We start from the raw sequence: 8,742 nt of genomic DNA on the forward strand, positions 1-8,742 counted from the left end.
TGTTCTGGGGGCTGAGGGTCCTGCAGTAAGGGAAGTGGTACAGAAGTCAGGGTGGGGCAGTTAGAGAGGCTGGAGGTGGAGTTATTGGTGAGGGCGTAGAACATCCAGTTACTGGCGAAGGTGGGAGTAGGGATTAACCCCAGGGGTAGGTGGCTGGGATGGGGAGAAGAGTGGCACGCTGGAGCCAAGAAGATCAAGAACCCCAGAGGCTCATGGATGGTCCACAGGGAAGATGGCAGAGTGGAGGTGGGGAGGGAGGTGCGCGGGAGACCTGAGCACCAGCTGCAACCCACCACCTCTTGCTGAATCCTCACAGCAAACCCAGGAGGGCTGGACACACTATTATTATCCCCACTTTACAGGAATAAAGACACATCCAGCAACTTGCCTGAGGTCACGCCTCAGTCTCTCATTTATAAAACGAGGGATGAGATCCCTTCCCTGCCAGTGAGCTGTGGAACCTTATGCATCACGTGCTCCAGGGGCTCAGCCCGCACCAGGCCTTCTGGCTCCTTAGGTCAAGGAGTTCTTGTCTGGAGGCTTCTCTGACCACTTGGTTCCCCGGGGCAGGCAGCCCTCTGCTGCCTCCTAATCTTGTTTCTTTTGCCACTGGAGCCACCGCCTGTCCCCTGGAGCACGGGCAAGGAACGAGGGTGACATTTGTCTTCATTTGTGCCAGCTTGGAGACAGCCATGAATCCAGCCTTATGTCGGGAAGTGATGCCCCATGAAAATCCAGAACAGGGGTCGCCTCCAGTGCCCACCTGTGCTTGTGGTTCTTCCTACTTGCCCAGGTCTTTCTTAAGCTCCAAAAGTAGGATGTAGAGCTTTCTTTTTCCTCCTGGTGGGTGAAACCATGTCCCTTTTGTTGGCTGGAGTGGACGTCTGCCCTGCTGAGAACATCAGGACCCTAGTGGGCTTCTGGAGAGAGCAGAATAACTTTGGGGCTGCCCACCGTCATTCAGTCACTCAACACACTTTCAGCAGCACATTTTTATTAAAACAAAACAAAACTGTGAGGGCTTCCCTGGTGGCACAGTGGTTGAGAGTCCGCCTGCCGATGCAGGGGACACGGGTTCGTGCCCCAGTCCGAGAAGATCCCACATGCCGCGGAGCGGCTGGGCCCGTGAGCCATGGCCGCTGAGCCTGCGCGTCCAGAGCCTGTGCTCCGCAATGGGAGAGGCCACAACAGTGAGAGGCCCGCATACCACAAAAACAAAACAAAACAAAAACAAAAACAAAAACCTGTGTCCATTGACCCCACTAACCTCACTCTAGGGAACCTCTCCTATAGAAATGAAGAGGTGGATGCGGGGGAAGGGGGGTCAGTGCACTATGGCTGGCTGAGTGAAGCGCTGGAAACACCCTAAATAGCTATCGGTGGAGCGGGGAGGGGCAATAGCTTGCCATATCACCAACGAGGAATATTAGGAAGCTGCTAAAAAGAGCAGGATTGATTTCTATTGTACTGGCCTGGGAAAATATGAATGGAATTAGCTCATAGCTGCACAAATGAAAGAAATAAGCCACACATAGGCAAATGGATGACTCTGCAAAGAAAGATTTGGAAGGAAAAATGCCCACTGTTACCTCCTCTAGGGACATGTGGGGTGTGTGGAAGGGGCTTGTATGGTTAGACTAAAGGCACAGGAGATCTGGCTTTTTCTCTGTTCACCTCTGTGGGTTGGGTTGTTTCAAGGAACATATATTGCCTCTGTAGCTTGGAAGGAAAATCCAATAAAACATGTTTTTATAATTGTACCAAACTAGGTTCTCTGCTAGCAGCAGTAGTGGCTGCATTTACCTGGTGGGTTCTCTGCACCTGGGGCTGCATTCGGCACTCGGCACTCAGAGACCTTAATGAACACGATGGGGTGGGTGCATTTATCACCTTGATCGTTTGGATGAAGAAACTGAGACTCAGGGAGGTGGAGTGACTTGCCCAAGGGGGCACAGCTGGCAAATATCAGAGTTGGTGCCTGGAGACAGAGGAGGGTCTTACATCACATTATCCAGGTACCATGTTTGAGGGGCCACAGTGGGTTAGGAGGAACGAACAGAGTTGCCTATCTAGGGGATGGGTGGGAGCACCTATATCTGCTGCAGAAAATGGTTCTGGATATCTACAGTGTGAAGGGGGCTGGGTCGCATGTGAGAACCACGCCAACCTGCTCACCTCCAGATGGGGCAAAGTTAGACCTTAATTATGTCAAGAGTGGTTGGAAACATCTAGTTATAGTTAGAAACCATATGGGGAAATAAGGTATTTTGTCACTACTGTAAACAGTGACAACCAGCCCTCAACCAGTGACTGGAGAGATCTGGTGTATAAATACCCCAGTTCCCTCACCTCTCAGATGGATCCATGCTAGGGTATATGTTCAACATCATCTCCCCCAGGCTCCTCAGTGGGAATGAGCACTGGCTGCCCACAGAAGTAACGTGCTTTGTGACACACCCCCACTGTCTTCCTTTCCTGTCTCCCTTCCCCCTCCCCACCTAGGCTACCTCAGATCCCCTCGTACACAGATTACTTCTACTGCTTTCATCCTTGTCTCAGCATCTGCTTCTGGGAAGCTCAAGCTAAATTGGATACTTCTTTTCATGCCCAATCCAATCTCTTAAGTCTTATCAAGTCTTTTTGCAGAACACATCTCAAATCTCTTCTTCAACTCCACAGCCACCGCCCCAGACAACATGTCTTCCTGGACAACTGCAGGGACATCTTTGTGAATGTCCCCCTTTCCATGACCTCCCTTCAATCTGTCATCCACACAGTAGAGGTGTCTATTGAAATCTAAATAAAATCATGTTCCTCTTCTGCTCAAAACTTCCTATTGCTGTCCCATCACACTTAGAGAAAATTTCCAGTTGTTTCTCATAACTTCTGCTTTAGACTGAATGTTTGTGTCCCCTGAAAATTCATATGTTGAAACCAAATCCTCAGTGTGATGCTACTTGGAGGTGGGCCTTTGGGGAGGTGATTAGGCCATGAGGGTGAGCCCCCACCAATGGGATTAGTGCCCTTATAAAAGCGACCCACAGAGTTCCTTTCCCTTTCTGCCATGTGAGAATACAGTAAAAACATGACCATCTATGTGAACCAGAAGCAGGTCCTCAGCAGACACCAATTAGCCAGCACCTTGACCTTGGACTCCCAGCCTCCAGAACTGTGAGAAATAAATGTAATTGTTTATAAAGCACCCAGTCTGTGGTATTTTGGTTCTAGCAGTCCAAAGGGACTAAGACAGCCTCCAAGGCCGCATGATCTGGCCTGACCCACACTTCCTTCTTTGTCTTCAGCCACTCTCCTCCTTACCCACTCTGCTCCCACCTTACTAGAAATTCCAGTTCTCCATCCTTCCTCAGGACCTTTGCTCATGCAGTTGCTTCAACTTGGATTATTTTTCCTGTAACTCTTTGCATGTCTCTCTGCCATTCTGGTGGATTCAGCTTAAACATCACCTTTGTGGAGAAATCTTTCCTGATCACCGGATCTAAAGTCACTTCATTCCATTATTTTCTCTCCTCAAGGCCTCTTGGTTTCTTTCACATTTTTCACAACTTGTCATGGCGTGGTTACTGGTTTACTTTTGTCTGTCTTCTTCCCTAAATTTTGAGCTTCCTGAGATCAGAGATCTGTTGCTTGCTGCCACATACCCAGCACCTAGTATAGTGCCTGTCACCTGGTATGTGTGCAGCACTTGGTTGCTATATAAGTGAAACACGTAAGTCAGTGTCCCAGGAACCTATGCCTTCCTTCACATGGATGACCCAGCAGGGTCTTTGTTGGAGTGTGTGTTCCCCGAGGTCCCCACAATCAGGGGCTACATCCTCTTCAGCTCTGTGGTCACAGTCTCTGCCTCTGAGAGGCCCAGATTCTAGAAATGGGAGACCTGGGTTAGAACCTTGGCTTCACCTCTTACAACATATCTTAGTTAGCCTTGGCTACGTGACAAACACCCCCCAAAACATAATGGCTTAAAAACAACAATTTATTACTTTTCATGATTCTGTGATTAGCTTAGTGCCTCATCTGTTGGTTTTGACTGGGTTCCCTCAGCAGGAGGGTCAGCCAAGCTGGAAGGTCCAGATGGCCTCCCTCTCATGTGTGGCAGCTGGTGCTGGCTGTTGGCTGGGTGGCCTCAGTTGACCTCTCATCTTCCAGTGGGTGAGACCTGCTTCCTTTTGTGGAGGTTTCAGGTCAGCAAAGACAGAAGTTTCCAGGCTTCTTGAGGCCTGAGCTTGGGGCTTGAACAACACTACTTCTGGTGCATTCTATTAGTCAAAGCAAGTCATGAGGCTAGCCTGGATTTAGGAGAGTGGAGAAATAGAATCTGCCTCTTGGTGGGAAGAGCAACAGGGAATTTCTGGCCATATTTGATCTTCCATAGTAGGCTGTAAAGCCTTAGGCAAGAGACTTAACCTCTCTGGGCCTTACTTTACCCCCTCTGTGAACTGGGTCTATTGGCATCTATTTTATAGAATTATTTGTGAGAATGAAACATGATGCACACAAAGTGCTTAGCACACAGCCTCTCTCATTGAAAGTGCCCATTGAATAGAAACTGTTATTATTGCTGTTAATGTTATTACAGTGCAAATGATGGATGGATGGATGGGTGGGTGGATGGGTGGGTGGATAGATGGATGGATGGGTGGATAGATGGATGGACAGGTAGATGTATGGATAGATGGGTGGGTAGATGGACGGACGAATGGATGGATGGATGGAAGGATGGATGGATATGGAGGGGTGGATGGATAGGTGGATGAACAGACAAATGGCTTTTGATATGCAAACAGTATGTAACCCTGATGACTTATCTGGAGGTGAGAAGTCATCTCATTTCATGAAGTTCAGAATAAACAGCAGCTCTTTGCTGTTGAATTCAAACACTGATTTCTAGAGAGTCCTGCCCTCTTGCTCAGTTTACGTTTTTGTCATCTGTATTTGGGAAGTGGGGAAGGTCAGGCAGTCCTACAGCAGGCTTCGTGCACACTTTCTCTTTCTGTCTCTCTCACACACACACACACACCTCCTCGGCCTTGGTTAAATGTAACCAAACCCTAACACTGTGACAAACACAGCCAAGCTTCCCACTTGAACGCTGAGCAAAAAACCACATGTAGTTGCAGCCCAGGGGGGTTTGTTGACATACATTCCCCCAGGCGCTGGCCAGTGTGGGTGAGGCTGGGATGGACGGCGGTGAGGGGCTCCCCAGCTGGCTGTCCCAGAGCAGAGCCCGCCTCCTTCTAGGTCCTGCTTCAGGGACCTGACACATCCCCCTGGAGCCAGAGCCTGTCCCCAGGGCTGCCACGGGCAAGGGTGCAGAAAATCGTCCTGGAAAAGATGGTGTTTAAGAACATTTTGCCTCTGGGATTGGCCAGGTGAATTGTGAGAGGGACCTGCTAGTGACATTTTTTCCTACACCAGCCTGAGGCCGGATGTGGGAGAGGTTGGGGGGTGGATGGGCAGGGAGGTGTGTGAACTTCCTCGGGCTGCCATAACGGATCACCACAAACCTGGTGGTATAAGACAACAGAAATTTACCCCCTCACAGAGGTGAGAAGTCTGAAATCAGGGTGTCAGGAGGGCTGTGCCCCCTCCAAGGGCTTTAGGGAAGAATCCTCCCTTGCCTCTTCCAGCTTCTGGTAGCTTCCCATAACCCTTGGTGTCCCTGGCTTGTGGCAGCATCCCTCCAGTCTCTGCCTCCATCTTCACGTGGCCTTCTCCCTGTGTGTCCTCTCCTCTTGTAAGGATGTGAGTCATTGGGTTTAGGGCCCACCCTAATCTAGTATGACCTCATCTTGGTGACATCTGCCAAGACCCTATTTCCAAACAAGGTCACATTCTGAGGCTCTGGGTGGACATGAACTGGGGGCAGCACGATGCAACCCAGTATAGGAGGTAAGGCAGAGGCAGACAGGTAGGGATCGGGGAGGGTCAGGATGCAGATAGCAAGGGTTCCACAGTAGAAACCAGAAGGCTATGAGCAGAGCAACACTGCCTTTACACTCGGGCAAGTCTGGCCCTATGACTTGGAGGGGCCCACGCTGGTCCTTCTCCAGCCGGGCCCCTTCCCACAAGGCAAGGAGCCGTGGAGCCAGGGAGATACGCCCACATGGTCCCCACGACTCCCCACTTCTGGGCCAAGTCCTAGGTGTCCAGAACTCTGGAACTCCCTTCCTCAGCAGCACTGAGCCATTTCCAAAGGCTGCTCAGGTGTCTCCCCTAGCTCTGCCCTGCTGAGGGCAGGCTGGCTTCCAGTGTGTACACCCCTAAACCTAAGGGGGGCTCAGGGGCAGGCATCTGTGGGGCTTAGGACAGAACTTGGACTTTTAGCCTGGGGTATGTTCACAGGCCCCTCAAGGCAGAGTGGAGAGTGTGGGGAGAGAAGCGGGTGGTCTGTGGAACTCCAAGGATTCTGGGAGAGTTCTGAGTTCAGATCTGGCCTTCCGGGTCGTGGTGAAGGTGTGTTCCTTAAAGATGGAGGCTAGAACATATTTTATTTACACGGTTTCTTAGCTTGATATTTAACTTTAAATCTGTAGACATATAGTATACATGGGCTCTTGCTCTGGGCCCTGCACACATTATAGACTGTGAGTTGAGATGGAGGCGCCTGGGAGCCTCTGGACTCAGCCTCCAAGAATTAACTTTGGTTCCTCACTCCGTGAGTTATGTCGTGTGTGTGTGTGTGTGTGTGTGTGTGTGTGTGTGAGCTTCATGAAAACAGGGACCTTTTTCTTCTCATCTGTAAGGTGGGATTAGTAATAGTCACTGCAGGACTTCCCTGGTGGCCCACTAGTTAAGAATCCACCTGCCAATGCAGGGGACACGGGTTCGATCCCTGGTCCAGGAAGATCCCACATGCCGCGGAGCAACTAAGCCTGTGTGCCACAACTACTGAGCCCACGTGCCACAACTACTTAAGCCTGCGCGCCTAGAGCCTGTGCTCCACCAAGAGAGAAGGCACCCCAGTGAGAAGCCGGCACACCGCAACGAAGAGTAGCCCCCGCTCGCCGCAACTAGAGAAAGCCCGTGCACAGCAATGAAGACCCAATGCGGCCAAAAATAATAATAATAGTCACTGCTTCATAGAATTACCAGAGGAGCAAGAGAGCGTGTGGATGTGAAGCCCGGAGTGCAGGGCCCAGCCCTCAGCGAGCGCCCTGTGAGCTTTGCTCAGGCTGCTGTTTGTTGTCTCTGGAGCCCCAGCACAGGGGAGGGGTGCCCGGGAGGTGCTTTGCAATGCTTTGTGGAATAAATGACGGAGCGGCTGAGGATGCAGGGGACTGTGTCCTCCCCAGCTCTCGGCCTTGCTGACTTTGTTCCTGAAAGCCACGTTGGACCAAGGGGTTGCATGATTCTCAAAACGTCCCCAGAGGCAAATGTGTGCCATCAGATCAATAAACGCAGGCTCTCCCAGCAACGCTTTATGACCAGATTGGCATTTTGAGCCAATTCCTCTGGATGCCAAGGGGAGCCATATTGGAGGAGGGGGCGAGAGTGTACGTAGGAGTGTATATAGGTGAACCATGTGGGAGGCGGCTCTAAAAGGCGGAGGATTTGAGAAATGAGGACAGCTTGGGTAGGGGTGGAGAGGTGAACGGGGAAAGGAGTAAACTGCTTGCTTCCAGGGCTGCCGAGCAGGTTGATGGTTAGGACTTAGTGAGGCTTGGGTGAGGCTGGGAGGGGTCAGGGATGACACCTGGTTTCTGGTTAGCCTCACCAGACTGAAGGAGGTGCTATCCCTGAGGTGGGGGGCCCTGGGGGAAATCAGACTTGAGGGGTGGCTCTCAAATTCAGCTTTGGACCAGTTGAATTTGATAAGCCACCAAGACATCATTAGACCAGGTTTGAATCCCTGAGCACATACTGGCAGTATTGTCTGCACCAGGGTCCCTCAGTCCTCTGAGCCTTGGTTTTCCTATCTGTAAAACGGAATACCTCACCAGGCGATTATAAGGACCCTATGTGAGAATACATGCAAATTGCCCAACCCAGAGCCAGACACCATGAGGAGAAAACTATGTGTCAGTATTATTCACTCTGTCAGTTAGAAGCAACAGACACACAAGGCACATTGGCTTAAACAGACAAATAACTTACTGTTCCTTTAACTAAAATCCAAGAAATAGATCTGAGATCCCCAGAGCTGCATGCAGAACTCAAGCATTGTCACAGGGGCTCCTTATCTCCCTCAAGCACCTTCCACGTGTGTTCACAGTGGTCACTAGCTCAGCAAATCCAGTGGCAAGAGCGGGGGCTCTTTTCCTATAATTCTGGCAAAAAAAAAAAAAAGGCACAAGAACGATTCTGATTGGCCCAACTTGGTTATGTGCCCATCCCAGAGCCAATCACTGTGGTCAGGCTTGGGTCACATGATTTCCCCTGTGGCATGGCTCCCCTGTCGGTGAAAGATAAAGCTGTGCAAGGAAAACCAGCAGACGTCCATCATGTTCTCTGTCCGGTGGGAGTTTTAGGATGGGAGATGTGTGTGTAAAGTTTCTAGCACAATAGCCAAGACATGGAGGCAACTTAAATGTCCATTGACAGATGAATGGAGAAAGAAACTGTCGTACATACAATGGCATATTCAGCCTTAAAAAGAAGGAAATTCTGAACTGTGTGAACACATGAATGGACCTTGAGGACATTAGGTTAAGTGAAATAAGCCAGACACAGGACAAACACTCCATGATACCACTTAGATGAGAAATCTAAAATAGTCAAACT

Source organism: Mesoplodon densirostris, chromosome 16 (genome assembly GCF_025265405.1).
Source record: "Mesoplodon densirostris isolate mMesDen1 chromosome 16, mMesDen1 primary haplotype, whole genome shotgun sequence".
Classification (NCBI taxonomy): Eukaryota; Metazoa; Chordata; class Mammalia; order Artiodactyla; family Ziphiidae; genus Mesoplodon; species Mesoplodon densirostris.